Here is a 17,475-nt window from a genome sequence, read left to right as displayed (position 1 = left end):
GGGTCAGTAAAAGTTCTTTGTGAATAGGAAGTATTTTTTGCTTTGCAGGCTGCACAGCGTCTCTATCATAACTACTCAATCCTATAGCTATATTGTGAAAGCAGCCATACACAGTATGTAAACAAATGAATGTAGCTGTGCTCCATAAAACTTTATTTACAGACACAGGTTCTATTTGGCCAGTGAGTTTTACTTTGTCTGACTCCTAAATTATATGTAAACTATATTTTCCCTTCTAGACCTCATAAAATTGTTTTTCTCTTTGTAATTTTATTTAAAACTAAAATAAGAAAATTGTTAAGTGCAATTTAAGCAAGAGGAGACATTTATTTTTAAAAGTGAAATGTACATCAGTAAAAGGAGATCTATTTTGGTGGGCTGAGTAGGTTCATATTGGCTCCCCATCCTGTTCCTTCATTCATGGTTTTGTTGAGAAAGGTCTCAGAGGTTTCTGTTCTGATAGTGATTCATAATACTTGAGCTCACATGGATGAGACCATTGATTGGGTCCGTTTTTATATTTCCATAGAATTCAATAATTGTAACAAAAATAGTACCTGGTTACTACTAGGAGTTCCAATATATTTTTATCTTGCTTCTGTCATTGTTAGCAAGCAAGAAAAGAATAGTAAAGTGCATTACTGGTTAATATCTAGGCAGTAGAAAAAATACATAACATTAGTTGCTTCTATTACAACATTGATTACTGTAAAAATGATAATTTTTCTGGCTCTAGCTTGTTTGGCTCAGTGGATAGAGTGAACTAAAGGGCCCCTGGTTTGATTCCAGTTATGCACCTCAGTTGCAGGGGATGGTTGGGATGCATGTGGGAGGCAGCCAATCAGTGTGTCTCTCTCACATTGATGTTTCTCTCTCTCTGTCTCTCCCCCTCCCTTCCACTCTCAATGGAGAAATATCCCTGGGTGAGGATTAAAAGGGGAAAAAAAGATAATTTTTCTGATATATCTCCTGGGACAAGGATTACTGTGAAATAATTAAATAATTGAATAATAATTCATGACATTTATAGGCACAGTATACCAAATACACCCTTATTCTTGACACTTTTATGGAGACCTTTCTGCAATATGTTGGAATGTAACAGGGCCAATATTCTTGTTAACTGGTGTTACCTTTATAAAAGAAGAGAGGAGACTTCTGTTGTTGTCTGTTATCAGAATAGCTGGTATCAAACTAGCGTTTCCACTGAGAACAACTGTAAAAGCTGCTCAGGAGCACCAGAGAAGAGCCAAAGGAGTCAGGACTGGAGAAACAGGAAATGCATTAAAGTGAACCCTGAGTTCTCTACTGCTGCTTCTTGGGACATCTGCCAATTCCCTGCAGGTAAAATGAAGAACACAGAAATCACACCCAAAAATGGAGTGCAGGGCGACTACGAAATCAGAACTTGAGAGGCCAAGATCCCTGGGAAAAGAGCTACAGAGCCCAGCATTCTGTGCACACTGTTCTCTCTGGGCATTCCGGGACTCCTAAGCTGAGCACACAGAACAGAACACATTGAAACCCAACAGCAAGTAGCCACTGAAGCCCTACATAGAGAATATGGCAATCTTGTTCTGGGAAGATAAAAAATTAGATTCAAGTTCCCACCAAGTGAAAAGGTCCAAGTAAACACTTCAGAGTTTTAGTTGTGAACCTAGAAGGATGAATCCCAAGTAATATGAAAAATAAGAAAGATGACCCTCTTCTTAATACAACCCATACTGTCTTCTTACTCCCCTCCCTAAAACTTCCCTACTAATAGCCTACTGTTGACCAGAAGCTTTATCAATGATATAAACAGTCAGCACATATTGTTAACATATGTAATATACTGTATTCTTATAATAAATTAAGTTAGAGAAAAGAAAATTTTATTTAGAACATCATAAAAAAGAGAAAATACATTTATTATATTTATTGAAATAATCCACATATAAGTAAATCAGCAGACTTCAAACCCGGGTTATTCAAGGGTGAACCTTGAAGGGTGAACCTTGTGTCTTAGGAGACATATCCAAGAAGGTAGTTTGCAGCAAAATTCATAATAGCCTCAAATCAGAACCAACCCTAATGTCCATGGACACTAGAATGAATAATTTTTAGTATATTCATAAAACAGAATATGATAGAGTGTTGAAAAAATGACAACTACTTAAAACAGCATGAAAGAATCTCAAAACATACGGTTGAGGCAAAAAAACAACAACAAACAAACACCCAACTAGACACAAAAGAGTACATTTCATAAAATTCTATTTTTATGAAAGTTCAAATATAGCTAAAAGCAATCTCTGGAGATAGAAGTTAAAATATATCAACATAATATGGGAGAGTGTAGTGAATTGTGGAGGCAATAAATTAGAGAGCCTTTAGGGTTCTGGAAATGTTCTGAATCTTTGTGAGGGTGGTAAATACGTAGGCGATTTACCTTTTTGAAAGATGCCTTGAGTTGTACATTTAGTATTTGGGTCCTTTAGTGTAGATATGATATACTTCATTAAAAAATATTTTTCACACACACACACACACACACACACACACACACACACACACACACATATACACAGGTGACTTTATCTATTACAAAGAAGGTCCACAGCTTATCATTGCACACTTTCTCCCACTCCCTCTGTCTTTTTTCTGTCTGATTCCTTGTTCCTCTCTCTTAAATTACCCTGCTATTGAATGTCCAACTAGAGCTTTCATGGTTTTTCCCCTACCTTATATTATTTCTGGGATTATTCCTTTTCCTTCCTTTTCACAAGGACCTTCTATGCGGTGACCTAACTGTACTGCCCAGTTCACAGTAGCCCTAGTATATATGTAATAAAATGTTTAATATCTCTGTTCACTTAGCCCAAGTTTTTATGGGACTATTAGCATAGCAAGTATAATAAGCCCAGGGTACAGTTAACCTCCATTTATTTCCCTAGTTATGTGGATTCCACATTGTAGTCGTTTAAAAGGCTTGGAGGAGCGTCATTAACTTTACTAGGCAAGACTGGATTTACAGAACCAATATCTATGTGGGGAAAGCAACGCCTGCAGGTTCTGCTTTTATTGGAGCTTTGCTTTTGCCTTTTCCCCCCTAACACAGATGTCTTATAAAATCACTTTTTATGGAACAAAAGCAACAGGCGATTTCCAATTAAATGCAGATGTCAAGGTTTTCTCTTCCTACAGGCACTCAGGTGCTGAGGATTGCCCCAAAGCCTATGAATTTGATGGCTGTTAGTGCAGTTAATGTATTTTATATTATTTTGAATATTAATTACAGTATAAACATTGCCTCGAGCCCATGTTTTAGGTAGCATATGTTTGAAACAAAGTCACATATTTTTTTAAAGTAACCTTTCAACACAAGTTTAAGAAGATTATTACCAGCACTAAATTATTTTTCTTTTCTGTTTTAACTGGTTCTGCTTTCCAGGAACTAGACAGTGAAATAATTAAATTCAATGCTTCTTAATTGTCATTCAGCTTTGATGAGTACTTAGCTATGAGGCTTAACTGTTTGTGGCATATTATGAAGGAATAAGCTGGGACTATGATGCAGCCATGCTTCACTATTAGCAAGTCTAATACACATTTGATAATCAGAAGGAGGAAAATATACAGAATACTTAATTAAATGCCAGGTGATTGGATAGATATGACGTTTCAATAGTCTATGTGCAAAAGTTATATTAGATGTTATAAATGTAGATAATTGGATAATAACGTGTGGTTGTGTTTTTCTCAAGTGTTCCCAGCTCTTTTCCAGGGCATATGGTATGACTGCGCTTCTCTACACCCTTGATATAAGGTTTGACCACATGACTTGTTTTGCCGGTCCAAATGTGAGTATCACTTCCAGGTGGAAAACATTTAAAGTTACTGTGAGACTTAGCATCATTTCTTTCTCTGTGTCCAGGTGATAGCTATGTTCTGGATGGTGCCTGCACTGGAAGCCTGCATCCGTGAGCAAGCAGGATGCCCAGACAGCCTGTGACAGACAAGTTGCTTCAATGAGAAATAAACCTCTGTGGTTTTAAGCTCCTGAGATTCGCAGGTTATAATGTCCAAATGCATAACCCAGTAACTCTGTGATACACGCTGAGCCTACAATGAAGGCAGCTTCATCAGAGGTGCTCAACAAAATTTTTCTACACTGAACAGTTGGACCATGTTAGTCACTGAGGAAAATATAAAGATGAGTAAAATAAATACCCTCACATGGCGTGAATTTGAGAAAAGCCAATAGAAAGCTAAATTACAACACAGAATCACAAGTCAAGGGTGGCTACCAGATAGTCCACAGTTAGTCTCCAAATAAACGGCACCTGTGATTAAAGCCAGGCTTTGGGGCAATATGAGAAATGATTAAGGAAAGCTCTAAAAGGCTTCATGAAAATGGAAGGACTTTAGTCAGGTCCTTAAACATTGGTAGGGTTCAAAGAGACAAAATCATTTCTTTTTTTCCCTGGTCAGGAAAATATTCAGTTAGTTCTAGTATGGCTCTGGTGTCTCAGGGTCAAAGTTCATGGTCCAATATCAGTTTTAGCATGTTAGAACTGGATGGAATGAAATCCAAAAGTAAGTTTTTGTTTGTTTGTTTAATCGTTATTGTTGAAAGTATTACATATGTCCCCTCTTTTCCCCATTGACCCCAAAAGTAAGTTTGGATATCTTAGGCAGAGCTGCTGTAAGAGAAGCATTTTCCACTTGAAATGTTCACAATGCCTTTGTCCATGCCTACCACTAGATTTGTGTCACTGGCAAGTTTCCTTAGATGTACCCTACTGCCATGTAACAAGGACCTAGTCCCTCCCTTTGTAGGAACTTTCTCTCACCTACCTTCTTACTTGAGGTCTGGGCACCTAAAACTATACTTCCCAGATTGTCCATGGAAATTTAAAATTATCTTAATTTATTATATTTTTCTAATTTTTTAAAAATATATATTACTAGAGGCCTGGTGCACAAAAATTTGTGCACTGGGCGGGGGGGGGGGGGCGTCTTTCAGCCCGGCCTGTGCCCTCTCGCAGTCTGAGACCCCTCGGGAGATAACAACCTGCTGGCTTAGGCCTGCTCCTGGGTGGCAGAGGGCAGGCCCAATCCCTAGGTGCAGCCCCTGGTTGGGCTCAGAGCAGGGCCGATTGGGGAGTTGGGGCGCCGCCCCTGTCATGCACAGAGCAGGGTGGAGTGGGAGGTTGCAATGCCACCCTCAGTCATGCTCAGGGTAGAGCCGATTGGGGGTTGGGGCACCGCCCCCTGTCACACTCAAGGCAGGGTCGATGGGGAGGTTGCAGTGCCACCCCCTGTCACACACAGAGCAGGGTGGATCAGGGGGTTGGGGAGCTCCCCTCTGTCACTCACAGAGCAGGGCCCATCAGGGGTTGGGGCGCCGCCCTCTATCACCCACAGAGCAGGGCCGACCAGGGGGTTGGGGCGCCGCCACTGTCATACTCAGGGCAGGGCCGATGGGGAGGTTATGGCTCTACCCTATCACACACAGAGCAGGGCCCGTGGGGGAGGGGGGGTTGAGGCGCTGCACCCTGTCACACACAGAGCAGGGTGGATAGGGAGGTTGTGGCCCCGGCCCTTGTCACACACAGAGCCACAGGGCGATCAGGGGGTTTGGGTGCTGCCCCCTCTCACGCTGATCCCGGTGCTGGGAGGCCTCTCAGCTCCGCTGATCCCGGTGCTGGGAGGCCTTGCAGCTCTGCTGATCCCAGTGCTGGGAGGCATATTACCCTTTTACTATATAGGATAGAGGCCTGGTGCACGGGTGGGGGCCGGCTGGTTTGCCCTGAAGGGTGTCCTGGATCAGGGTGGGGGTCCCCACTGCGGTGCCTTGCCAGCCTGGATGAGGGGATGATGGCTGTTTGCAGCTGGTCACACACCCTTCAGGGTGGGGGTTTCCACTGCAGTGCCTGGCCAGTCTGGGTGAGGGGCTGATGGCTGTTTTCAGGCTGGTGGGTGACTAAAGCTCCCAACTGCTCCTTTTTTTTTCTTTTCTTTTTATTCTGGGCCAGCTTTAGCTCTGTAACACTGTATCAACTCGAAACACTTTATCAACTCCAGTTCTGAGATCCTGGCGGGCTGAAAGCAGGTTTCTGGAGTTTTGTTTAGCTTCTATATTTGTAACAATGTTTCAAACTACAAGCTCAGAGGCCGGCAAGGCAGGTGGGGAACAATGGTTTCCTACATCACTGAACCAAGCAAGCCTCATGTTAGCTTCAAGCTGCCTGGCTGCCGGCCGCCATCTTGGCTGGCAATTAATTTGCATATCTCGCTGATTAGCCAATGGGAAGGGTAGCGGATGTACGCTAATTACCATGTTTCTCTTTTATTAGATAGGATTGACTTTTTACAGAGAGGAAGGGAGAGGGATAGAGAGTTAGAAACATCGATCAACTGCCTCCTGCACACGCCCTACTGGGGATGTGCCCACACCCAAAGTACATGCCCTTGACCAGAATCAAACCTGGGACCCTTCAATCTGCAGGCCTACGCTCTACCCACTGAGCCAAACTAGTTAGGGCCACATTGAATCATATTTTTGAATCACATTTTACTTCCTTATAAAATAGCTCCAGACTTTATCTTTCAATACGAAGATCATTTATTCCTTTTAAAAAATAGCCAAAGCCGGTTTGGCTCAGCAGATAGAGCGTTGGCCTGCGGACTGAAAAGTCCCAGGTTCGATTCCGGTCAAGGGCATGTACCTGGGTTGCAGGCACTTCCCCAGTGGGGGATGTGCAGGAGGCAGCTGATCGATGTTTCTCTCTCATCGATGTTTCTAACTCTCTATCTCTCTCCCTTCCTCTCTGTAAGAAATCAAAAAAATATATTTAAAAAAATAAATAAATAAATAAAAATAAAAAATAACATATAGCTCTGAAAAAAATTCTATTTTTTCCCCAGTCCCCTTCACTAGGAAAAGCACCTGCAAATATTTTTCTTGTGGATTTATAAAATTCCAAATATTTACTGTCTGCCCAATATATATGGATTTAAAATTGTGGATGTGGCTTAGAATACCAAAGAAGACAGGAAAAGAGGAGTAGCAAAAAATGATGCAAGAAATGAGAAGTAAAGAGAAAAATGCAGCTGAGGGAGAAGAAAGAAATGAGAGGGCAACAAGATAAGAACTTCAATGCATCTCACACCTCTAAAATTATAGACACGTATCCAGACTGTTAAATGCTAAGTTATCTGAAGAAATGTATGTGATCAAGGCCTTGAAGAAAATGATTAGGATTTTTACAGCTCAATTTCAGGCACACAGAATCATGTGGAGAAGAGATTTACATTCCCTTGTACCTTCCTTCTTTGCATGAAATAAAATATTTGACAACTGTCTACTTTCCCAAAGTAGAAGACCTGACCTGGTTGAATTGCTACTATTTTGTTGTGGGCATTGGCTCTGCGTTATAGTATTCAATTGATTTTTTAAAAATCCTAATATATTTTTGTGCAGTGAAGAAATTCTAATGTCTCATAAACATAAAAGAAATAAAGCTTGGTTTTCAAAATTGGTTTTGTCTTTGAGTTTCTCTGGGCAAAGGCAGACATTCTTTTTTCCTGAACCAAAGTCTTTAGAATACTGCTGCCACCTAGAGAATTAATTTGAGATTTCTCCAAAGCCCATGGACCAAACAACAAGGAGGCATTGTTTTCTTGTGTGCTGTGCCTGCTTCTCTTTTCAGCATAGAGTATTTGTCTCATTGTGTTTCCATGTAACATTGTGCCCTGAAGTTAAATCATGTTTATACATTTATTGCTTGAGTATATTATATGCCTGAGAGAATTGAAACCTGGCTTGTTGACTCAATTGTCCCAGAGGTTTCTAAAATTGAAAGGTAGTCTTATTCATTCTACCTAACAGTAATAGTACTGCATTTGAAGGAATAAAAATAAATGCTAATAGTTTTTGCATGATAATATGTTCAGAGTACAGTAATCCAATTCAAATCCATTTATATTTGCTGGGGCTTAATGATACTTTGTTTGCAATCACTTTACTTGCATTTGTATGCCTCATAAAGAAGGTATTTAAAAGACTTCATATACAACTGGAAGCTAACTTATATTCAAAATTCAGCCTGAAACTTGATGATATCTAAGTTCCTTAGTCTTAGTAGGTAACTGTATTTTGAGTTGATACTGAAATTAGCTATAAAAATGGAATATTTTTCTGAGTTCCTTATCTTGAGTTTAAGAAAAGTGGCCTCAAAGGTTTCACTTTATATCGGTGTTATTACTTACAAAATCCTATACCAGTCAAGGGCTGGTGCAAATGCAGATTCCATGGCATTATTGGTGGGGGTGGGGGGGTCTATATTATGTGAAGTATGGGAGAGGAAACAGGATACAAATAAACCCTGCAATCCTGAAAGCAATGTCTGTTTCTTACCTAAAAGCTGTCTGAAACTGGTGAGAAGGCAGTGCTTCTCAAAATACCTTACCTGTGATTTATTTTTTTCACAATCTGTTATAAGTGCTAGTTTTAGAAAAAACAATAAAAATATACTTATATACCCCTGGCCAGTGTGACTCATCTGGTTGAGCATTATCCATTCACCAAAAGGTCCCTGGTTCAATTCCCAGTCAGGACATGTGCCCAGTTTTGGGGGAGTGTAGGAGGCAGTGGATCAATGTTTCTCTTTCTCCCTCTCCCTTACCCCCTCTCTCTCTATTAGAAATAAATAAAATAAAGGCAGAAAGAAAAAGAAAAGAAACTTATCAAACAATGAAATACAGATACAACAAGGATAAACAAAAGGCAATCAAGACTCGTTTTTAATTATTATATTGAGCAGACATAAACTTAATCTTACAGATTGGTCCAAACATTTCTATACACTCATTCAATTTCATTATTCATTGCCAGCTGATATCAAACAGTTCCTAAGCTGACATAGGTCCATGTAAGGCAGGATTATAAGAAGCTAGAAGCCTGGCCGGTGTTGCTCAGTAGTTGAGCTTTGACCTGTGAACCGGGAGGTCATCGTTTGATTCTTGGTCAGGGCACATGCCTAGGTTGTGGGCTCCATCCTTACTAGGGGGTGTGCAGGAGGCAGCTGATCAATGATTCTCTCTCATCACTGATGTTGATATCTTTCCCTCTCCCTACCTCTCTTAAATTAATAAAAATACATATTTTTAAAAAGCTAGAAAAATTCCTTGGCAAGTGGAATGAGGAAACTGTGACAAGATAATTAAACAAGGCCAAACAATTTGACAATTTATAGTAAGCTAGTTAATCGCAAGACCTTATCTTCCTTAACCAAGGACATGGGAGAGTAAATGGCTTATACCTCTCCTCCCTAACCACAGGGGGGAAAAAAACAACAAAAAAAAAACACACAAAAAAACCAGCTTAAGTCAGCATTGATGGGAAGACAGGGAACAGAGACCCAATTAGTGCCATTTGTGCCTAGCCAAACCCAGGGACAGATAAAGTCAGGAGAAAAAATAACAAAAGCCCCTTTTAAAGCAAGACAAAGCCAGGATAAAAGTAAAGCAGTGAGGCTGACCAGAGAATAATCCCAAACTCCAGTTTGATAAGTCAACATATTGAAGGACACACCTAAAAACCAATGAATATTCTGTTAACACCCTCCTCTGAAACCGCTTTTATGGGATCCCTGCCCACAAAAGAGAGATAAAAATCCCCAAGAAACAGGATGCCAGCCCAGGCTCTCTGGAGCATGCCTATGTCTTTTCTCAGGTATGAACATTTTACTTTCTTTCTCCTAAACTGTAAAGGTCCCCTCAAGACTTGTAACCAGGGGAGCATCAGGCAGCATCAGCTCATCCCAGGCTAACCCCCTGAACCTGTCTCCAAGGCCCCCTTTTTCTCTGACTTTCCAATGAGCCCCATCTTGGCTCACTTTTGTCACTGTGACTTCTACTTCCAAGTGAGCCAACAGCAGCCCCTCCCTGGCTCACTTCTTTCCTATAACATTTCTATGGAGCCAAAGCAGAGCATGGCCGAGGTTCTTTTCTGTTGCTTTTTCTACTCTAAGCCCTTTCTTTCTTTCACTGTCCCAGCTTTAATAAATGAATTCTCAAAGCCACTTGGACCCTCATTGTGAAATCTGTCCTGCACAAAGTCAGTAACTCTCACATTACAGGCCCACCAGAGGAAGGCCAGCTCTAGGCCCCGTCCCCATCTGATGACAAGTGGACCCACAGTTCGAGTAGCATTGCTCTAGTTTCTGAACCCAATTTCAATGTGTGATCCATTTGGAAAATAAATTGATCCCATGAGAACAGGGGCTGATACTCCTTTTGCTCAGACTCAAAGCGTATATATTTATCATAGTTCCTAGAACTCAATTTCAAAATCTATAAAAGACATTGGAATTTCAGACAAATAAAGTCTGAAAAAGTGAGGGATCCATTTTGTAATATCATTCAAATCATACTTTCATTTTAATCCAGACCCCTATTTTGTATTTAGCCTAGATGTTATCACCTAGAGAAGACACCAGTCCAAAGGCCCTCAGGTACAGTATGCCAGACGGGAGCTAGACCACAAAAATGACAGAAATTGATTTATGTAACAATTCAAAGATAGGAAAGAAAGAAAACAATCCTTTCGGACTTTTAGGAAATAGTAGCAAATCTGTTGAGAACTCTACTATCTCCAAAATTTTTACCTCTAACCTTCTAATATTTGCTCTCCGGTTTATATTGTTCCTGCCCCTGCCCTTACTCCCACACCAACTGCTCTGCTGTCTTCTCAGCACTCCAATGCCTTTGCCATGCCTTTTCTTCCCTCCAAAGAACCCCTAGATTTTTCATTCTTTTTCTCTTCTTATTTCCCTTCTGTTTTTTTCTTGTTCAGCCTGGACTAAAACAGAGACATTTTTCTATCAATTTCTCTTTTTAGAAAGCTTCAATTTCTTTCTCCCTGCTGGTGCCCTCTCTGTAAAATATGTTTAAATATCTTCCATATTTAAAAGTTCCACACTACTCTTAAGGTTAACTTTATTTTTCCACTTAAGTTTGTTTTTCTCTTTACTATATTTAGCTTCTCCATGTAGAGTAATCATCACTGTTTTTCTCTCCTTCATCTCTCATTTATGTCTTAACTAATGAAGACCAGGCACAGTTCCTGTTTCTCCTGAGGAGTTGGTTCAGTTTCCTGCCAGTCCATAGAATTGTTTCAAACAAGCTCATCAGTATTACCACAGGAACAAGGGAAGCAACCTTCTTCATACTGCAAAACCCACCTCCTACAGCCCCTGGTTGTTCACTTTGTTCCTGAGTGTGGCTCCAGTAGGGCTGTGTGTGGTGTGCAGTGTCCTCCTCCCTGGACTATGAGTACATGTGACTAATAAATTGCTATTTACCTCATCTTCCCAATGTCAGATGTCTCCATTAGGCCATCCCCATAACTGGAGGTCAGGAATCCCTCCCTTGCCAAGGAGGTGAAGATTAGGTGATTAAAGCAATAACAACATACATTGCTGTCACCACAACATACCTTGTGGCTTTGATTTTGACAACATTGCATGCTGGTCTTCAAACCCTTTGATGAATTAGTTTTTTTGTCATTCTCATTTCCAGCATAGATCCAACACACCAAGCGTGTGTTTTAATTCAGCTATTCTGTTCTGTTCCACAGGAGACTTGTTCATGAGCACTATTATATATACTAGAGGCCCAGTGCACAGATTTGTGCACTGGTAGGGTTCCTCAGCCTGGCCTGTGCCCTCTCACAATGTGGGACCCCTCAGGGGATGTCAGAGAGCCGGTTTTCAGCCCAATCCCCACAGGCCAGGCCAGATCCCTGCAGGCCAGGCCTCTAGTATGATATAAGATTTTTGGTTAATCTCTTCCCACCCTCCCCCATCCCCCTACCCTTTGAGATTCATCAGTCTGTTCCATGTTTCCATGCCTGTGCATTGAGCATCTGCCCCCTGGTGGTCATTGTGTGTCATAGCTACTGGCTGGTCAGCTGGTCGCTTAGGCTTTTATATAGCTATAGATAAAACTAAAATCTAACCATATTTCTCTATTCCTCTCCTGTTTTAAGCCCCTCTGCAGGTTCTTATCAGGGTAAACAAAGTTCCCCATGTAAAAGCAGACTTTGACCTATTTTTCTAGCCACATTCTATCCTGCAATTTGTGTTTAAATACTATTAAGCTATGCCTATATTTTTATTTTATGCTTTATGTTTTGGTGATTTCATTTCTGCTCCTTAAGAAGAATGTTTGCCGGGAGCCGGTCCATGCTTGCTGTTTCAAGGGACCTGGCATATATGGCATACTGTTCTTAATATGTTTGCTCACCTTCTTGGCACTATGTGTTTTAACCAAGGTCTCTGAGAAAGGTTGTTTCCCCAGGTAGGGATTTTCCCCTGAAGTTAGGGAGGGAATAAAACCTCTTAACTAAGTGCCAGGCGGGTAATTAATCACTTTATGAACAATCATGCTTAAGCTACATAATCTTTACTCCCTGGAATGGAGATAAGAAATGCCCTAACCTTTGGAATAGAGATTGATAGGATTGGAATCAACTGGTATAAATACAGATGTAAGAAGACAGAACTTAGAACACAGAACTCAGAAGACAGAACCTACACACAGAACTTAGAAGACAGAACCTACACAGAGCCTAGAGGTAGAAGAACTTCGCTGGAGAGAACATGGCAAAAGATCCTGGGCTGAACCTGACTACAGAAATTGGCAAGAGAACCTGACTAGAACCTGGTGACTGAACCTGGCTGGAGAACCTGGGCAGAACCTGGCTGGAGAACCTAGTGAGGGAACATGGCTACAGAGCCTGGCTGGAGAACCTAGCGAGGGGACATGGCTACAGAACCTGGCTGGAGAACCTGGAGAACCTAGCAAGAGAACATGGACACAGATCCTGGCAGGAGATCCTAAGCAGAACCTCTCTGGAGATCCAGACCAGAACTTGGCTGGAGATCCTGGCTAGCCTGCTGATCAACTGAACGCTGTCTCCATGTCATTCCTTCTTCGCCAACTCCGTCCACACCTTTGGGACCCCTGGACCTGCTGGGGTTGGACCCCAGCAAATGTTCTTGCTTTACTCCAGTTGGATAACTTCAGTCATTCCTCATGAGTAAGCACACACATATTCTTTTCTAAGAAACCTAAATCTAAAACTTGGGCCAATTTCCCTTAATCTGCTAACCCTTAATCAACATCATGGATTGACATCTTCTTTCTCTTCATCTTCCTTCAGGGAGAAGCTGTGTCTTATTCATTTTTGGACTTTTGGGTCCTAGGACAGACCTGTAAGTACCAAGCACTCAATACCTGCGGTGGAATTGATCTGAACCACCAAGTCCTCAGGCACATTCTCCATCCTGAGTCCACATATTTCAAGTACTTCTGAACTTAGTTTAAAATTAGTCTCACATTAGACATCAATTCACTCTGTGGCCACAGTCCCTTTACCAAAGTAATCATATTTTTTTAAAAATAAAATGACACAATTACAAATACAAAGATAAAATTACACTCCATTATTGAATGAGGAGTTATTTTTAAGACCATTTATATCAGGACAACTTGATATATATCAGGGTTACTTTGAACTTAGAATTTTTTGCAATAGCTTTAAAATAGAATTTGTTATATGAATAAACTCTGCGTAGAACTGCCATAAGATATAGTGACAGTCCCTCAATTAATATTTTGATTGACTGATTTCAACCATTCTCACCATCCTTCTATTAGCTTTCTTTTGCCTTGGTCAAACTATTTTTTAAAAAAATTAAAACACCCTAGGAAAAAAATGAAACATTGATTTTCATAAAGGTTTCATTTATTAAATGACACCCCATTTTCTGTGAGCGGATCTGCTCTTCCTGAAGGTGAATTATAGGTCACCAGTCCAAGCTTCTGGGGACTCACAAGCACACATTTTATTGTTTATCTGTATAACACATCCAAGTGGTTTCTTCCCACTTTAATGGAAGGTGTACTTTGGAGCTAAGTGTCTGTAATGCTCATGGCTTTTAAATATTGGTAGATCATTTCTTTGTTTTGGTTATTTGGAGAGTACAGATGTTCCAGCTCCTGGGTCAATTATAGGCTTTCAAGGCTTCACATTACTATTTTGTTTTTAAGCAGACTGGATTTCACCTTTATTCCTTCTGAGTTTACTCTCATATTTACAGATGAGAGACAGCAGAGGGTAGCATTTATTTAGTTTCTGTGCAACCTCAGCCACACATATGCCCAAGAAGCTTAATGGGAGCGATTCCCACAGGCCTGACTTCTTAGATCCCCCCCTCTGAGGCTCATTTCTCTATCAGAGCAAATGGACAAGAAGCAAAGCCTTTCCTACTCTCTTATCCTTTATCTGGTACAAATGAGAAAAACTGTCATGTGAGTCTGAAGATCCATTTGTTTTAGCAAAAATAATGAATAAAGAGAAACTGGAGCCATCTCTTTTCTATAATTCTGTCGAATTGATGATAGCAAATAAAGGAGGTTAGTTAGAGGAAAGAATTCTCTGACAGTGAAGGCTGAAGAAGATTGGAACTAGATAACAAAGGAAGCACTAGAGATTTTTAAATGTCCTTTGTACTAATAGCAATGTTCCTTCTTGGTGCTGCATGGCTTCACCATGTTGAACTGCTCACCATGACCCTGACAACTCCTGAAGTGTCCTGCCTCCAGGCCTCGCACTGGCTATTCTCTTGATCTGAAGTACCTTTCCACCCCTTGTTGGTCATTGAATTCCTTCTTGGTCCTTGATGGGCATGTTAAAATCCCAGTTTCTTAGCAAAGTCTCTCATTTTTCCAAGTTCTACCACAGAGAACCTGTGGAACATTGGAGAAGTCACTCCTCTGAGATTCCATCTCCTCATCTCTAAACTTAGCAAATTGGAAGTGACCTTTAGTGTCTGTCCCTTTTGTTTCTAATTCTTGGGTTTATTCCACAAGTACAACAAGGTTCATGCACTTTGGATACCTTTGCCTGTTTCCACTTTGTGGGACATGCCCTCAAACATTTGTTTCTAAACTACGTTGCATAACTTAGGTTGCAGTTAAATCAGAATTTGCCAAGTATTTAGTTACTTAAGATTTCCCTTCACTGGACTATGAGTTTATTATGACAGTGCCATTTATAAATTTATCTTTTTGTTTCCTGGTGCCTAAGTTCTCAGATGTCTGTGGAATGAATTAATGACCTAATCAATTTGGAGATGAAAGAGGTTTAGTAGGCACAATGTGTCAGCACATGGCCTCACTGGTTTATGTTTACCTGGAAAGGAGAACAGGAAAGAATAATGGCTACCTCAAATATCTTCAAATTTGAGCCAAAATATTTTAAACTGATGAATAACTAATATTTAAAACTGTACTATAATGGGACATAGAGTGGTGAATTTCCATCTTTGGAGGTGCTTCATCAGGGTTTATGATCAATTTGAAGGAGTCACACGTAGAACAAAGGGTTATAATAAGTGACTTCTAAGTCTCCTTTAACTATGAATCTTGGAATCTGTGACTGAGGTTACAGGCATCCATATGAACATCCTGCACTATTGAATGCACCAGGAAAAATATTGGAGGACCAAGAACTCAGAAGATGCTTTCTAGTGGCATCATAAATGTTGGTGAATCCAGAACCCTTTATAAGTGATGGCTCATGCTGAGGGCATGGAGAGTTCAGGCCACAATATTCACATCAGAAGCATTAGCTCAGGCTCAGGTTCTACTCAGAAAGGGCTGTGTGCCCTAGCTGGTTTGGTTCAGTGGATAGAGCGTTGAGCTATGGACTGAGGGTCCTGGTCAAGGGTACCTGCCTGGGTTGCAGGCTCGATCCCCAGTATGGGGCGTGCAGGAGGTAGCCAGTAAATGATATGATTCTCTCTCATCATTGATGTTTCTATCTCTCTCTCCTTCTCCCTACCTCTCTGAAATCAATGAAAATATATATATATACATATATATACATATATACATATATACATATATACATATATATACATATATACATATATATATATATATATATATATATATATATATATATATATATATATATATATAGGCTGTGAGCTTTGGGCATATCTCCTCACCTTCCAGGGTTTATGATTTACCCTCCAGAAAAATGAGTGAGGTTAAATAAGATCATTTCAGTTATTCCTCTCAGCTCTAAGTGATTGTATATTAATAGGAACTGAGATAGACTTCATTTCTAAAATCCCAATAGATGATTCTAAAAATCCACTTCAACTGCGAGTCAATCCTTTACTTCACAAAATTAATCTTCATTTTACAAAGGGCTTCCTTGAGAAAGCAAGCTTATAAATTTTTATTTATACTAATTTAATTTACCCATGGTTTTACTATCATAAAACAAAATTGGTCAGTATAGGTTAAGTAATAGGTGAGGAGATTATAAACATTAACATCATTTATGATTATTGTACACTTTCCTATATATAAACTGCAGTAATATAAAATGATGATTTTACAACTCTGTTATCAATCACAGAACTATTAATCCATTACTGAGTTTATGCCTGCTCCATGAAAAATTCTGATGACTGAGACGAAGTTGAAAATTACATGGATGCTTAGAATGAGCTCTAATTGAAAGGGCTGGCTGCATGAAGTTTATGGCTGGAAGAAGGCTTTTATTTTATGGCTGGCTTTATTTCTTTAAGAGTTAAATTTTACTTCATTCCTCTGGTGAATTGAATTTTATCTTAAGGAGTAAAAAAACTGTTATCAAGAAATAGTAAGGACTGGCAGACTTGGGACAGAGAGGTCATGTCAAGTCAGGGCTACATTGCAGAAAAATTGGAAGTCAGAAGTATATCCTTCTCACCCTAACTCTGCGTTCTATGCATGGTATAAATTAGAAAAACTGTCATGTGGATCTGGCGGGCCACTTAGATTTTTCTAGCATCCCTACCTCTTGCTCAGTTGGTTAATGGCTCAGATCATGCCAGGTTCCCATGTTATTATGAAAAGTGGTCTTATCAATCCACCCACCCAGACCTGCTAGTGGTTTAACATCTCTCCAACACCAAAATGACTGGCTATTTAGGACTGAAGGCATTGTCACCTAAGGGGTGTATAAATCTTTACAGCTTATAACTCCCCTTTTCCCATATATTACCTGATTATAACTTTACAACATTCCCTTGGGATACATATGTTTGATATTTTTCATACCTCTTGTAAAAGGTGAGGGAAATGGTTCAGAGGGTTAAGAGGCCTATCCACAGTCAGGGAGCTAATCCCTGGAAAAGGAAAAATTACAATTCAAGTTTTCCCATCATAAAACCTAGGGATTCAAAAAATGCTTCTACTGTGTTTATCCAGGCCAATCATAAGTGGCTTACTTCAACTGGTCTTCTCAATGTTGTTTCCTCTTTTTCTATTCTTTACTCATTTATCATGCAATCTTTATTTTTTATAATCAGAAAAGTCCTAAATCAACACACACACACACACACACACACACACACACACACA

This window comes from Myotis myotis, unplaced genomic scaffold, assembly GCF_014108235.1.
Source record: "Myotis myotis isolate mMyoMyo1 unplaced genomic scaffold, mMyoMyo1.p scaffold_m19_p_9, whole genome shotgun sequence".
NCBI classification, from domain to species: Eukaryota; Metazoa; Chordata; class Mammalia; order Chiroptera; family Vespertilionidae; genus Myotis; species Myotis myotis.
The sequence above is the reverse complement of the archived record's forward strand: the minus strand, read 5'-3'. Positions refer to the sequence as shown.